The 17,224-nt window shown below is 41.1% G+C and overlaps 1 protein-coding gene across 2 annotated transcripts in view; it reads left to right on the top strand.

The window, feature by feature from the left end:
- Nucleotides 1-17,224, top strand: part of ANAPC10 (anaphase promoting complex subunit 10) — a 129,350-nt gene that overhangs the window by 66,289 nt on the left and 45,837 nt on the right. The window contains exon 5 of one of the 2 annotated variants that reach the window (XR_004438155.1): nucleotides 165-257. The exons of the other annotated variant lie outside the window; for it this stretch is intronic. The gene's annotated coding sequence lies outside the window, so the exon portion shown is untranslated. The remainder of the gene's footprint in view (nucleotides 1-164; nucleotides 258-17,224) is intronic. 2 annotated transcript variants of the gene reach the window in all.

The raw sequence follows: 17,224 nt of genomic DNA, 5'->3' as shown, positions 1-17,224 counted from the left end.
TGCCAAAGAATAAGTACTTCCAAAATGTTAATTGTTATTTATTATTATCTCATAGAAAAGGCAAAATCATAAAGCAAGAAAACTTGAATGGAGTCAGCCTTAATGATGTCCCTTTAATCCACTCCTGTATAATTCACACTACTTTTCTTCCCAATCTCTTTCAGAATTCCACATTTCCACAAAGCATATTTAGATTATATTGAAGTCAGAATTCTGCATCTGATTCATTACCTACACAGGATTGTGACAACCTTACAGTAAGAATCACTTAGCTGTGGAATTCTAGTTTGAAAATAATTTTCCTTAGAATTTTAAACACATTTTCCATTGCCTCATTATTTTCGTTGTAAATGTTGAGAAATACAATGCCACTTTTGATTTCTGATGCTTTGCGTGTGACCTATTTTTCTCTCTAGAAAGTGATGTCTCTTGATCAAAAGTATCTGTTGGATTTGTTGCCTGCTTCTTATAGGTTTTGCCTTAGTTAGGTTTTTTTGTTGTTGTTGTTGTTGTTTGTTTGTTTTTTTGAGACAGAGTCTTACTCTGTCACCCAGGCTGGAGTGCAGTGGTGCGATCTCTGCTCATTGCAACCTCGGCCTCCCAGGTTAAAGCAATTCTCCTGCCTCAGCCTCTTGAGTAGCTGAGATTACAGGTGTTCACCACACCCAGCTAATTTTTACTATGTTTAGTAGAGACAGGGTTTTATCATGTTAGGCTGGTCTCGAACTCCTGACCTCAAATGATCGTCCTGCTTCAGCCTCCCAAAGTGCTGGATTACAGGCATGAGCCATCGCACCTGGCTGCCTTAACTTTTTTTTCTTTTTTTTCTTTGAGACGGAGTCTCACTCTGTCATCCAGGCTGGAGTGCAGTGGCACGATCTCAGCTCTCTGCAACCTCTGTCTCCTGGGTTCAAGCGATTCTACTGCCTCAGTCTCCCGAGTAGCTGGGATTACAGGTGTGCACCACCATGCCTGGCTAATTTTTGTATTTTTAGTAGAGACAGGGTTTTGCCATGTTGCCCAGGCTGGTCTCGACCTCCTGACCTCAGGCGATCCACCCACCTTAGCCTCCCAAAGTGCAAGAATTATAGGCATGAACCACCATGCCCTACCTTAGTTAGCTTTTTAGTAGTCCTTTTGAAAGCAGCTTGATTCTGAAATGACCTTTTATTTATTTACTTTTATTTTTATTTTGTAGAGATAGGGTCTCACTATGTTGCCCAGGCTGGTCTGGAACTCCTGGCCTCAAGCTCTCCTCCCCCTTCTACCTCCCAAAATGTTGAGATTACTGGCGTGAACCACCAGGCCCAGTTGTAAAATGGCCTTTTTAAGGCTTCATTGTTATCAGTTGTTTAAAAGGTAACTTGGTCTTCATGTATCTTTCTACTTCAACTGGAATTTTTTGTTTTCTGAGACAGGGTCTTGCTCTGTCGCCCATGCTCGAGTACAGTAGCGCAATCATGGTTCACTGGGACCTAGACCTTCTAGGTTCAATCGATCCTCCCGCTGCAGCCTCCTGAGTAGCTGAGACTACTGGCATGCTACCATGCCCTGCTAATTTTTGTGTTTTTTGTAGAGACAAGGTTTTGCCATATTGGCCAGGCTGTTCTGAAACTCCTGGACTCCAGGATCCACCTGCCTTGGTCTCCCAAATACGTGGGATTATAGGTGTGAGCCATTGTGTCTCGCCTTTATCTGGATTTTTAAATAAGCAATTGTTTACTTAATAGTTAAATGACTTATATAAAAAGTGTTTTATAGTGACTTTTTGGCATTTTAAATTTATGATTCCCCCACCTGTTTCTCAGTGGGTTATAATCCAGTGGCATGATATCAAATAGCCTGTTTTCTTAGATATATTTCTGACATGTTTACTTAAAGGCTAGTTTTAACCTTTCTTTGTTTTCAATATTTATTTACTGTTAAAATTTATGGTGATAGGGCTGGGTGCAGTGACTCATGCCTGTAATCTCAGCATAATAAAACATTTTTAAAATTATGGTAATAGAATGATAGTGTACTTTTTAATTTGCTATACCTTAAAAATTACTCATACATGTGAGCAGTCTAAATTTCTATGTATTTGATAAGATTTTCTCATACCTGCCATACATACAATTCTGTTTCATTTTTGTTCTAAGATAAAAGATACATTTCAATATGTTTATTTATTTTAGAGCTCACATAGCAGCAAATCGTGGTGTTACCTGGAGTATGAAGGACTTGGTAAAAACTAAATCTCGTGGATAGCATAAGGAACTCCACAACTGTGTTCTGGAGTTTCTGTTGTATCCTTAGTGTTTCCCTGCTCTCCAAAGTCCATGAAACACACGTGCATGCATGCACACATGTACACACACACACACACAGACACATATCTGTTTGGTATAAGAAATAGAACATTATGAGTATCTCAGTTCCTGTCACAAACCTTCCCCTACCCTTTAGGGAAAACTATGATCCTACCTTTTTATGATAACTTTCTTAATTGTCCTTATAGTTTTATCACCTGTGAATATGTACCTCCGCATTGAGTGCTTGTTTTTGAACTCTAAGTAGTTTAGACTTGATATTGTTAAGTTTCTGCCTTTCTTTTTTGTTTTGCTAACTCACTAAGTCATAGTTTTTTTATTTTCAATTATACTAACTTTGAATTTTCATAATTTAATGCTTCTTTTTACTACAGTAAAACATGTATGTTGGTTAAAAGTGTGAAAGAGCTGGGTATGATGGCATGTGCTTATAGTACCAGCTACTTGGGAGGTGAGACAGAAGGATTGTTTGAGCCTTGGAGTTCAAGGCCAGCTTGGACAACCTAGCAAGACCCCATCTCTTAAAAAAAAAAAAGCGTGAAATACTTGCAGTAGCACTTGCAACAATCATACTTCTCACCCTGCCCCACACTCTTGCCTCACTCCTTGGGAGCAATCCTGTTAGCTCTGTTAGCCATTTTTTGTTAAAAAATTGTAGAAATATTTACTTTTATATTTCTAAATGCATGTACATAGATACCTGTATTAGATGTGTACAATTCTAAATAAAGTGTACATATCTATATTTAAAGCTGTGATCTAATCATATCTGCTATAACACATCAGGATTTAGCTCTCTAATCCCATTCCTTCTCTCATCTGCTTTGCTTATCTTCATCTTACTAGTGTAGGTTTTTGTGGTATTTGCTGAAATCAGTATGCATGTTTTCATTATTATGATCACATAAGTGTTTTTATGCCTGAATCATATCATGTCCTAATGCTTACATTTTTTTAGGCATTATTTTGTTTTCCTGGAATTAATGCTTACCTCCTTTGTTTCTTAACTTTTAAAATGTTGGTTACCAACATGTCTCTAAATTTTCTGACAGTTACAGAAACTCTTTCTTGAAACAGCAACCCATAACTCCCAGTTCCACATTTTTTCCCGGTAACATCCCTCCTGGACTTCCAGCTCATCTGCTGTCAGTGGAAGATTCCTCAGAAAAGCAGAGAGCATTGAGGGAGACCAGGGGTGTATAGTAAGGGATTTATTACAGGAATTCTACCTTTCCCAAGTAGAAGTTGGTTAAATAAATTCTGTAAGACTATAGTTTTCACATCTGACGTAAACAGATGAGCTTGAAGTCCATAGGGCAGGAAGTTGAAAGTGAAGATTTATGTAAAGTGGTGGAGAGCAAGAACAATCTGGAACCTATGAGCACAGGCTGGAACCCATGAAGATTAACTGGAATCATCCATGCTCACTGCCTCCAATCTTGTGACGAGTGTCCCGCAGAAGAAGTTGATAACCTTTTTTCTTAGAGCTAAACATTCACCTAACCTAGGAGTTAGAGAGCCTGCAGGAAGATCTAAGGGAATGAGGGTCAGTTGTAGTCCTGGTTCCCGCCCCATGACAGTGGTGTGAAGCAGTAGATAGTGACATTGTATATGATCTATAAAAGCGCCTGCTTGTCTTCAGTGTAAAAATAAAGTGGCTGCTGCCTCTCTTCTGCTCTCCAAAATCTTGAGAGCTTGTTTGGGGATTCTGTGAGGGAAGCACAGCTACTCGTATATTCTTGACCAAAGAGTGGTCCTCCTTTATCAGGGAGGGTTGTCCTCTTTGACCAAGCACACAGCTTTGGGAGGGATGCACATAGAGCAGTGAGGGAGGAAGGTGATACCAATCTAGCCAACTAGATCTGCTGAATCAACCCTGGTGATTAGTAGGGTGACAGATGTCGCAGCCGGATAGCCTTCACATCCTGCTCTCCAAATCTTGCATGAAAAGAACTCTTGTGTCTCACCTAACTAGAATTGTGGGTAAGGGAATCTTGAGAAACATACTTTAGACTAGCTTGAGTTGACACATTACAAAGTCGCCACAGGTGACCATGAGAATGCTCCTCTCAGATCTCTGCCCACAAACAGTAACTGACTGATGGCTCCAGCTGCTGCTCTCTGAAATCCATCACCATGTTTGTTCCAAGGCTATGCTTCCCAGATTCTGACCCAGTCAGTGACTGAGCACAACAGGGACATTAAAGCAGGCTCATTCCTGGGAGACGTTGAGTCATCTGACGGACAGTTTCATCAGATTTTCCTTAGACTGGCACTGCGGCCTAACACATATCCACCCAGCCTGCCTTTCTTCCCTGTCTCCTTCCCCTGGGTCGAACCTGTGTCACCATCTGTATCAGTCAGGGTTCTCTTAGAGGGACAGAACTAATAGGATTTATATATATATATATAATTTTTATCCTATATATAGGATGAACATATATCCTATATATAAGATATTATATATATAATATATATCCTATGTTATACATATATAGGACATGTATGTGGTATATATATATAGGGGAGTTTGTTAAGTGTTAACTTACACAATCACAAGGTCCCACAATAGGCTGTCTACAAGCTGAGGAGCAAGGAGAGCCAGAACAAGTCCCAAAACTAAAGAACTTGGAGTCTGATGTTCAAGGGCAGGAAGCATCCAGCATGGGAGAAAGATGTAGGCTGGGAGCCTAGGCCCATCTCTTCTTTTTATATTTTTTCTGCCTGCTTTATATTCACTGGAAGCTGATTAGATTGTGCCCACCAGATTAAGGGTGGATCTGCCTTCCTCAGCCCAGTGACTCAAATGTTAATCTCTTTTGGCGCCACCCACAAAGGCATATCCAGGATTAATACTTTGTATCCCTCAATCCAATCAAGTTGGCTTTCAGTATTAACCATCACCAATCTACCCCTTGTCAACTTGAACCTATACACATCTCCTGAGATCCTACATAATCTTCATATAAAGACAATAATGGGTCGTAGTTACACCTAACATGATACAGCTATCCTTCACACAGCCAGAAATGCATCAATTCCCAACCCAAATACTAGTACATAAAGTTAACAATACTTAAATGCTGATGTGAAGTCTGTAAATCTTATGTCACATGATAAAGGAAAAGGAAATAAAATGAATATATTTTCTTAGTACAAGTCTATACATGCACAAACATGTTTTTAACAAAAGCAGAAGGAAATACTCATGACAGTTACAGTCCTCATTTCTGCAGCTGGTCACATGATCGTAGCTGGTATTGATGACTACCTTCTTCTACTACCTATTCTGTATTCCCTTTGCCTTCAGCAAGTGCCTCAGTAGGTCATGGATTTTTTTCCTGGTGGAGTGACCCAAAGTTTGTTCCTGAAGAGTCTGGGTCATTTGTAGTCCTGCCTAGGTTGGGCTGTTGTAGTTTCCCATTGACCTTAACCACAGGGCATGGTAATACTAATAGATGTCCTAATGGATCTCCTGTATTCCATGCATACTCTTCCTTACCTCCACTGTGGAGTAGTAGACTGATTTCATCTTGATAGTCCAGGTCAGTCATCCTAGCCAACACTGTAACTCCCTTCTTAGCTTATTGACTTAAAGATAGGAGGAGCCCAAAGTGTCCAGGTGGCAATCTTAACTTCCAGTTTAATGGAATCGTTGTTATGTCTCCAGGTCGCAGTGTTCTTCCCTCTGAAACTAAGACCTCTAGGCCAGCAGAATGTAATGTTGTGGGAATAGGAAGCAAAACTGTTGCCAGTGGATCACTAGGGTGATGGTGGTACCATTTTCACTTCCACCCCTTGATTCCTGGACCTGTGAATCCTGGCTATGGGAGAAACAGTACCATATATTGGACCCTGATTCAGAACATACACAGCCTTCTGGAGAACTTTGCCCCAGTCCTGCAAAGTGTTGTCATCTAGCTGGCATTGTGATTGTGACTTCAAAAGGCTGTTCTATCCAGCTGCTTCAGGATGATGGGGAACATGGTAAGAACAGTGAATTCCATGAGCATGTGCCTACTTCCACCCTTCTTTAGCCATAAATTCAGAGGTAATGCTGTGTGGAATACCATGACAGTGGATAAGGCATTTTGTGAGTCCACAGATGGTAGTCTTGGCAGAAGCATTGCATGCAGGATAGGCAAACCCATATTCAGTAAGTGCCTATTCCAGTGAGGACAAACCTCTGCCTTTTCTATGATGGAACAGGTCCAATATAATCAGCCTGCCACCAGATAGCTGACTGATGGTGCCGCATCAAGGGCTCAGTGTTGGTCTCTGCTGCTGGCAAATTGGGCACTCAGCAGTGGCCTTAGCCGGGTCAGCCTTGGTGAGTGGAAGTCCATCTCGCTGAGCCCATGTGGAACCTCCATTCCTGCTACCAAGGCTGCTTTGTTCATGGGCCCATTGGATGATGACATTGGTGCTTGGGGAAAGAGGCTATGTGGTGTCCACAGAACGGGTCATCCTATCCACTTGATTATTAAACTGCTTCTTTGCTGAGGTCACTCATTGGTGAACACTCATATGGGATACAAATATATATAGCTTTTGACCACTCAAGAGAGGCCCATCCACATACCTCTTCCCTAAATTTCTTGGTCACCAATTTGCCAATCATGGTTCTTTCAAGTCCTTGACCATCCAGCCAGTCCATTGGCTACAGCCCATGAATCAGTGTAAAATCACACATCTGGCCATTTCTCCTTCCATGCAAAGTGCACGACCAGGTGCACTGCTCAAAGTTCTGCCCACTGGGAAGATTTCCTTTCACTGCTGTCCTTCAGGGATGTCCTAGAAAGGGGCTGTAGTGCTGCAGCTGTCCACTTTTGGGTGGTGCCTGCATATCATGCAGAACCATCTGTGAACTAGGCCCTAGTCTTTTCTTCCTCTGCCAGTTGATCCTAGGGAACTCCCATGAGGCCATCTGTGCAGGTTGCGGGAGAGAAGTTGGAGTGGCAGGAGTGGAGACCGTGGGCATTTGAGCCACTTCCTCATGTAACTTGTGCCTTCTGGACCTGCTCGAGCCTGATCATGTATATACCACTTCCATTTGTTAATGGAATGCTGCTGTGCACAACCCACTTTATAGTTAGATGGGTCAGAAAGCACCCAGTTCATGGTAGTCAGTTCAGGTTGCATGGTGACTTGATGACCCATAGTCAAACGTTCAGTTTCCACCAAAGCCCAGTCAAGAGCTATCTCTCAAAAGGAGAGTAGTTATCTTTGAAGAAGATGGCAGGGCCTTGCTCCAAAATCCTAGAGGCCTCCACTGTGATTCACTATGGGGGCCTGCCAAAGGCTCCAAACAGCATCCCTATCTGCCACTGACACCTCAAGCACCATTGCTTCTGCTGGGTCATATGGCCCAAGTGGCAGAGCAGCTTGCACAGCAGCCTGGACCTGTTGCAGAGCCTTCACCTGTTCTGGACCCCACTCAAAACTGGCAGCCTTTCAGTCACTCGATAAATGGGCTGGAGGAACATACTCAAATGAGGAACGTGTTGCCTCCAGAATCCAAATAGACCCATTAGGTGTTGTGCCTCTTTCTTCGTTGTAGGAGGGGCCAAATGCAGCAACTTATCCTTCACCTTAGAAGGAATATCTCAACAAGACCCACATGACTGGATCCCTAGAAATTTTACTGAGGTAGAAGGTCCCGGAATTTTAGTTGGATTTATTTCCCATCCCCTGGCATGCAAATGTCTCACCAATAAGTCCAGTGTATTTGCTACTTTTTGCTCATTGGATCCAGTCAGCACAATGTCATCAATGTAATGGACCAGTGTGATATCTTCTGGAAGGGAAAAGTGATCAGGGTCTCTCCGAATAAGATTATGACACAAAGCCAGTGAGCTGATATACCCCTAAGGTAGGACAGTAAAGGTATATTGCTGGCCTCGCTAGCTGAAGGCAAATTGCTTCTGATGGGCCTTATGGACAGGAATAGAGAAAAAGCCATTTGCCAAGTCAATGGCTGCATACCATATACCAGGAGATATATGAATATGCTCAAGCAATGAAACCACATCTGGTACAGCAGCTGCAATTGGAGTCATCACTTGATTAAGCTTATGATAATCCACTGTCTTTCTCCAAGATCCATCTGTCTTCTGCACAGGCCAGATGGGAGAGTTGAGTGGGGATGTGGTGGGAATTACCACCCCCGCATCCTTCAAGTCCTTGATGGTGGCACTAATCTCCACAATCCTTCCAGGGGTGTGATACTGTTTTTGATTTACTATTTTTCTAGGTAGAGGTAGCCCTGTTGGCTTCCATTTGGCCTTTCCCACCATGATAGTTCTTACCCTACCAGTCAGGGAGCCAATGTGGGTGTTCTGCCAGCTACTGTGTGTGCTAATTATGTCTGTGATAATTATGCATTCCGGTACTGGGGAAATGACCACAGGATGAGTCTGGGGACCCACTGGATCCAGTGTAATTCAGACCTGAGCTAAAACTCCATTAATTACCTGATGTCTGTAAGCCCCTACTTTAACTGGAGGACCAAGATGACGCTTTGCATCCCCTGGAATCAATGTAGGCTCAGAGCCACTGTCTAGTAGTCCCCAAAATGTCTGATCATTAGCCTTTTCCCCAGTGCAGAGTTACCTTGGTAAAAGGCCAGGGATCTTCCTGGGGAAGGATGGGAGAAAGATTCACTGCATAAATTGTCGGTAATGTAGTAGGGTCCTTCCTTGAGGGTCCTTCCTCAAGGGTCCTGGCCTCCCCTTCCATTCAAGGAGTTCTGGTCTGTAAACTGGCTCAAGTCTGGAAATTGAGAGGCCGTGATTCTCTGTTTTTATAATTCAGATTAGTACTTTGTCCATTCGACCTAGAAGTTTTCTGTTTGTAAAAGTTAAGTAGGAATGCAGTTGGCTTCCTATCAGTTTCACTTCTAGGAACACCATGATTAATTAGCCAATGCCAGAGCTCTACACAAGTCAGACTATTCTGATTGCTGCTTTGTCTCTGCTACGCCCACCTTGCCTTGATGACTGAGTGCTGCCACTTGGCCCCTGCCACATTGTGATTCAATTATTCCCATTTTATTTAAATTTTGTAGTTGAGTGACTGTGGTTCCCATCATTAAATCTGACATACAGAGAAGAGCAGTTACAGGACTCTTTAAAAATGCAGTTGCTGCCCTCACAAATCTGTTTTGTAAGTCTTTGGTCAAGGGTATATCTTCTGGGCTCTCCCAGCTGGAATGAGTAGGTCTAAAGTGACTAATCCACTACCCCATCCCAATCTCCCTAAGCCTTTGGATCCCTTCCTCTACATTAAACCAAGGGAAATCAGATATTTCTAGCTCTTTCACAGTGGACCATTTTTGAATCCATATTTCAGCTAACTAAGCAAATAAACTATTAGAACCTTTTTTAACTCCTTGAGCTGCAACATTAAAAGCAGAGTCCCTGCTTACTGGACTCAAATCAATAAATTCAGCCTGATACAACTCTGTGTTCCTTCCACCATTATCCATACCCTTAATATCCATTCCCACGCTTGTTCTCCAGATTTCTGTTTATATAAATTTTAGAGAACTTAAACAGTTCTTTTCAATTGTAGCACACCTCCTCATGGGTCACACTCTCAACTTCACCTCCAGGAGCCTACCAGGACTTTAGCCTAGCTGTAGGTCTAGAAGCAAACAGGGGTGTTGGGGGTGGCTTCTGAGGAGAATCAACATTTTCTTGCCTGGCAACTACCTCAGAGGAGGTCATCACTGTTGCCTCAGGCAGCACAGGGTTTATCTCCTCAGACAAAGGTGGAAAGACTGATGGCAATGTGGGTCGGGGAGGGATGTTGCCACTACTGGGGATGGGGAAGCTGTTTCTTTTGGCAAAAGAGCCTCATCAGAGTTTACAAACTCAGTGTCCCAAGCTTCATCAGGGTCTTCCCACTCTTCCTTATTCCAAGTTTCCAATCAATGTCCTCACTTTAACAGTAGACACCTGGCAAGGCTGTACATGCATGTTTCGTTGCAGGTCAACCACTCACATGATAAGAGCTTGTGTCTGTTTTTCCACAATTTCAGCTCTTTCTTTAACAGGGAGTAAAACTCCCACTCAGGGCAATCTTAGCAGATTTGAGGCTCAGTACCTTCTTCTGAAGCCAGGAGTTAGATTCCCTGAGTTCATCGTTTTCTTAATCACTTTGTCCACTGAACTTAGGAGCAACCAACCAGCTTCATTATGTTCCTTGGTTCTCCACATATGGTCAAAGGTATTATGTGTAGAGTCACTAAACTTGCCGCTCACGAGTGGCGAGTCAAGTGTTAAACGCATTTATTTTGCATAACTCTCTAACCAGTTTATGCCAAGGACTATCAGTGTTTTCCATACTGTTAGAAGTAGAGTCCTTAGCATTTTTGGGTCTAATCATATTAACCAGCCAACTCCAGAAACCTCAAAACCAATAAAACAACCCACTCCTCTAGAACCACTCCTGGTACCAAAAGCTGTATTAGTCATGGTTCTCTTAGAGGGAAAGAACTAATAGGATATATATATATATATATATATATATGTATGTATGTATGTATGTATACGAGTTTCTTAAGCATTAAGTTACACACAAGGTCCCACAATAGGCTGTCTGCAAGCTGAGGAGCAAGGAGAGCCAGTCCAAGTCTCAAAACTGAATAACTTGGAGTCCTATGTTCGAGAGCAGGAAGCATCCAGCATGGGAGAAAGATGTAGGCTGGAGGCTAAGCTCATCTCTCCTTTCACAATCTTCTGCCTGCTTTATATTCACTGGAAGCTGATTAGATTGTGCCCACCGGAGTAAGGCTGGATCTGCCTTCCCCAGACCACTGACTCAAATGTTAATCTCTTTTGGCAACATTCGCACAGGAACACCCAGGATTAATACTTTGTATCCCCCAATCCAATCAAATTGACACTCAGTATTAACCATCACACCATCTAACAGCTCTTTCAGCCTCCCCTGGCTCCCTCCCCAATTTCTCTTACAGACATTTCCCCTACTAAATTTCTTGTATTTCTAACCCTGTCTTGGTGTCTGCTTCTCAGACACAGCTGTATTCTTAAGACATCCCTTTAAGATCATCCTGGGAATTTCCTTCACTTTTTCTTTTGGGAGACCTCTTATTTCTGGATCCCAGGTCTTCCTCATTTTTGGTTTACTTCCTTTATTGGTGGAATACATCCTCCACATGGGAGGTAAATTGTTGAAACCTTGCATGACTGAAAACTTTATTTTAATCTCACCCTCGAGGGATGATTTGGCTACGTATGGAATTCTAGTTTGGAAATAATTTTCTCTCAGAATTTTAAACACATTCTCCATTGCCTCATAGTTTCAGCGTAAATGTTGAGAAATACAATGCCACTTTTAATTTCTGATGCTTTGCATGTGACCTATTTTTCTCTCAAGTAGCTTTTATAATCTCTTTTTTCTTGATGTTGTGAAATTTCATGATACTGTGCCTTATTGTGTGTGTGTTTTTTTTATTGTGCAGGGTGCTCAGTGGTTTCTGTCAGTTTGGAGATACCTGTCCCTGAGTCTTGGAGGCACTCTTGTGTTCTTTGATAGTTTTTATGTTTTCTCTGTGTTGTCTATGTGAATTCACATTTATTAGCTATGATAACTTCTTGCATTAGACCCTAATTTTCTCATGTTCTATTTCTTTTGTTTTCTTGTCTTCCAATTCATTTAACTTCTATTAAATTAAGACGTTTTTGGCCAGGTGTGGTGGCTCATGCCTGTAATCTCAGCACTCTTGAGAGGCCGAGGTGGGCAGATCACCTGAGGTGAAGAGTTCAAGACTAGCCTGGCCAACATGGCAAAACCCCATCTCTACTAAAAATACAAAAATTAGCAGAGTGTGGTGGCACTTGCCTGTAGTCTCAGCTACTCAGGAGGCTGAGGCATGAGAATTGCTTGAACCCAGGTGGCAGAGGTTGCAGTGAGCTGAGAACGTGCCACTGAACTCCAGCCTGCAAAACCAAAAAAAGAAAAAGAAGTTTTTGCCTGTGTGTGTGTGTATATATAGGCAAAAATGTCTTATATATATGTGTATATATATATATACATTTCTAAGACCTCTTTTTGTTCTTTGACCATTTTAAAAAATTAACATTCTGTTCTTGTTTCATGGATGCAATATGTTATATCACTGAGGATGCTAATGATACTTTGTTTTGTTTTTTAAAATTCTTGTGCTTCCTTTACTGCCTTTCTTTGGATTTCCTGGTTTTTTTTTTTTTTTTTTTTTTTTTGAGACGGAGTCTCGCTGTGTCGCCCAGGCTGGAGTGGCCGGATCTCGGCTCACTGCAAGCTCCGCCTCCCGGGTTCACGCCATTCTCCTGCCTCAGCCTCCAGAGTAGCTGGGACTACAGGCGCCCGCCACCTCGCCCAGCTGGTTTTTTTTTGCATTTTTTAGTAGAGACGGGGTTTCACTGTGTTAGCCAGGATGGTCTCGATCTCCTGACCTCGTGATCCGCCCGTCTCGGCCTCCCAAAGTGCTGGGATTACAGGCTTGAGCCACCGCACCGGGCCTTGTTTCTTACATACCAGGAGATCCTTGACTGTTTTCTCTTATTTAAGAGTGAGGCACAAATAATAAGTTTGGAACAGTTTGTGTTCATAGAATTTGTTCTTAGTGGGCCTTCTATAGTGTAGTCAGGCTGGAAGCCTCACCTCCTTCACGTCTTTGCACACATCACCTTCTCATTGACGCCTATTCTGACCACCTTATTTAAAGCTGTACACACCTGCCCCTAATACTTCAGCTGTCTTTTCCTGCTCTGTTTTTCTCCTGTGCACTTTTTTTTTTTACCTGATATGCAATGCAATCACTTATTGATTACATTTATTACTAGAACATCACTTACAAGAGAACAGGGATTTTGTTGTTGTTCTTGGTTTCATTGATATATTCCAACCAACGAGAATAGTGCCTGCACAAACTAGACATTCAGTCAATCAATAAATGTTTGTTAAATTGAGGACACTCACACATCATTATGTATCGGTCTTTTCTTATGGATTTTCATTTTGCCCAGAAAATAATAATACATTCTCTGGCCTGGGGCACATGGCAAGGGATGGGAGGTGAGATATGTAGGAAACTACAAAGTGTTCTGCCTAGGAGTCAGTGTTCTTGTAACTGAGCAAGAGGAAGGGAGGTGAGATTTTACTGTGAAATGTGCAGATGTACAGTTCTTTTTATATTCAGGTGCTGCCATCTAGTCTTGTTTTACCTGAATCTAGACCCTCTTTAATCTGTCTAACTGGTAAGACCTTATTTTTCTGTAAGAGTGGGAAAGGAAACCATCAACTGCCTGCTCACGCTGGGGGCAGGTAATAATCTAGGGCTTTATTCCTTATACTACAGACATATCTCATTTTATTGCACTTCACTTTGATAAATATTGTGTTTTTACAGATTGAAGATTTGTGGCAACCCTGCATTGAGCAAGTCTTTTGGTGCCATTTTTCCAACAGCATGTGCTCATTTTGTGTCACTGTCATGTTTTGGTAATTCTTGTAATATTTCAAACTTTTTCATCATTATTATACCTGTTATGGTCATCTGTGATCAGCAATCTTTGATGCTACTTTTGTCATTGTTATGGGTCTCCACAAACTAAGCCCATGTAAGATGGCAAACCCAATCGATAACTGTGTGTGTTCTGTTTGCCATCTCCCTCCCTCTCCTTGGGCCTCCTTATTGATTGAGACACAACAATATTAAAATTAGGCCAATTAGTAACCTGACAATGGTCTCTAAATGTCCAAGTCAAAGGAAGCGTCTCACGTCTCTCACTTTAACTCAAAAACTAGAAAGGATTAAACTTAATAAGGAGGGCATGTTGAAAGCCAAAATAGGCCAAAAACTAACCTCTTGTTCTATTGGGAAAGTTCCTGAAGGAAATTAAAAGTGCTACTCTAGTGAACACATGAATAATAAGAAAGCAAAACAGCCTTATTGCTAATATGGAAAAAGATAGAAAATCAAACCAGCCACAACATTCCTTTAAGTCAAAGCCTAATCTACAGTAAGACTCTTAACTCTTGAATTCTATAAAGGCTGAGAGGTGAGGAAGCTGCAGAAGAAGTTTGAAGTTAACAGAGGTTGGTTCATGAGATTTAAGGAAAGAATCTATCTTCATAACATAAAAGAGCCCAGTGAAGCATAAGTGCTGATGGAGGAGCTGTAGCAAGTTACCCAGATCTGACTAAAATAGTTGATGAGGGTAGATACACCAAGCAATACATTTTCAATGTAGACAAAACAGCCTTCTGCTAGAAGAAGATACCAACTAAGACTTTCATAGCTAGAGAGAAGTCAATGCCTGGCTTAAAAACTTCACAAGACAGGCTGTCTCTTTTGTTATGGGCTGATGTAGCTGGTAACTTTAAGTTGAAAGCAGCACTCACTGTTCTAAAAATCCTAGGGCCCTTAAGAATTATGCTAAATCTATTCTGCCCATGTGCTATAAATGGAAGAACAAAGCCTGTATGATAGCACATCTGTTGAAAGCATGGTTTCCTGAATATTTTAATCCCACTGTTGAGACCTACTGCTCAGAGAAAAAGATTTATTTCAAAATATTACTGCTCATTGACAATGTACCTAGTCACCGAAGAGCTTGATGGAGATGTACAAGGAAATTAATGTTGTTTTCCTGTTTGCTAATACAACTTCTGTTCTGCAGCTCGTAGATAAAGCAGTTATTTTAACTTTCAAGTCTTATTATTTAAGATGCACATTTCATAAGGCATTAGCTGCCATAGTGATTCCTCTGATGGATCTGGGCAAAGTAAATTGAAAGTCTTCTGGAAAAGATTCATCCCAGATGTCATTAAGAAATTTATGATTCATGTGAGAAGGTCAAAATATAAAAATTAACAAGAGTTTGGAAGAAGTTGATTCCAGTCTGCATTGACAACTTTGAGAGGTTAAGACTTCAGTTGAGAAAGTAACTGCAGGTGCATTGGAAATAACAAGAGAACTAGAATTAGAATTGGAGCCTAAAAGATGTGACTGAATTACTATAATCTCGTGATAAAACTTGAAATGATGAGGAGTTGTATCTTATGGATGAGCAAAGAAAGTAGTTTCTTGAGGTTGAATCTGCTCCTGGTGAAGATGCTGTGAACACATTGTCAAAATGACAACAAAGGATTTAGAATATTACATCAACTTATTTGAAAAAGTAATGGCAGAGTCTGAGAGGACTGACTCAAATTTTGAAAGAAATTTTACCTTAAGTAAAATACTATTAAACAGCATTGCATGCCACAGATGAATTTTCCGTGAAAGGAAAAGTCAATCATCGTGGCAACCATCATTGTTGTCTTATTTTAAGAAACTTCCACAGCCACCCAAACCTTCAGCGACACCACCCTGATCAGTCAGTAGCCATCAACATTGAGGCAAGACCTTACACCAGCAAAAAGGTTATGATTCATTAAAGGCCCAGATGATTGTTAGCACTTTTTAGCAGTAAAATATTCTTAAATTAAGGTATGTGCATTATTTTCGTGGATATAATGCTATTACATACTTAATAGATTCTAGTATAGTGTAACACAGCTTTTATTTGCACTGGGAAACCAAAAAATTGTGTGACTTGCTTTATTGCAATATTTCATTTGTTGTGATAGTTTCAAACTGAACCCTCAAAATCTCTCGGGTATGCCCCTGTAGACTTTCAACTAGTTTTCTTGTTCGCTTGTTTTTTTGTATTTTTATCCTAACTTGGCACCCCTGCTTGCAGAACTACCTGGTACTTCAAATTCGGAGATATTAGGGTACCATGTACCTTGCTTCTTGTTGACCTCCTCCTTGCTGCCCTCTTCCCCACCGTCCCTATTTCTACACATCTCAGGGACTAAACAAAGTGGAGAAAGATAATATGTAAGTTTTTTTTTATCATTAATCTCTCTCTTTTTTTTTAACCACCTCATCAGTTTTTATCTTCTATTCCCATTGCTTTTGTGGATTTGTATATTTTTCAAATGCCTCAGCTGTCATATTAGTTGAGTTTTGAAAGCAAGAAGGAAAGGATACTTACTCAGTTCAGTTTCCTAAAGTACTTTTCCAAATCACTTGCAAATTAATCAGTGGTGTTTCAATTATAGCTCGTTGCACGCTCAAAGTTCTGGGCTTAAGTGATCCTTCTGCCTCAACCTCCTGAGTAGCTGGGACTGCAGGCACACATCACGATGCCTGGCTAATTTTTTTATTTTTTGTAGAGATGGGGTCTTGCTGTGTTGCCTAGATTTATCTCAAACTCTTGGCCTCAAGCCGTCCTCTGGCCTCAGCCCCCCAAAGTGTTGGGATTATAGGCGTGAGGCCCTGTACCTGGCTGAACTTGAGACTTTAAAGGAAAAGTTAGGGGACTGAGGTCTCATATGACAGACCAAAAGTCCCTATAATTATTCTTATATTTACATGTATAAAAATAATTTTCTAGAGAGTATCCAAGATGTAATCCATTTTAAATGATGTACAATTAATACTTTTTGGCCATTTGTTGATCTTTGGAATACTTTCAGAATCTGCCTTCTTCACTGTATAAAATTATTTTTGCATTATTACAGACTGTATAGATAAAATATAGTTAGGCAAAGGACAGTTCAAGATAAAGCTGAGGAGGTAAGCAGAAACCAAAATCGTGCAGGACCTTGTCAACTATTTTAAGGATGTGGATTTATTCTTATGGTAATGAGAAGCTTATGAAAGATTTTTCGAATTTACATTTTTATCAAATGACTGTGGCTACTAAGCAGAGTTTACATTTGGAGGAAGACAAAAGCGACTATGGCAAAACTAGTTAAGAGACTGTTAATAATAATTTGAGGGCCAGGCATGGTAGCTCATGCCTATAATCCCAGCACTTTGGGAGTCCAAGGTGGGAGGATTACTTGAGCCC

The sequence above is a fragment of the Trachypithecus francoisi genome, unplaced genomic scaffold (genome assembly GCF_009764315.1).
Source record: "Trachypithecus francoisi isolate TF-2019V2 unplaced genomic scaffold, Tfra_2.0 Lachesis_group1, whole genome shotgun sequence".
Lineage (NCBI taxonomy): Eukaryota > Metazoa > Chordata > Mammalia > Primates > Cercopithecidae > Trachypithecus > Trachypithecus francoisi.
This window is presented reverse-complemented; position numbering and strand designations above follow the sequence as displayed.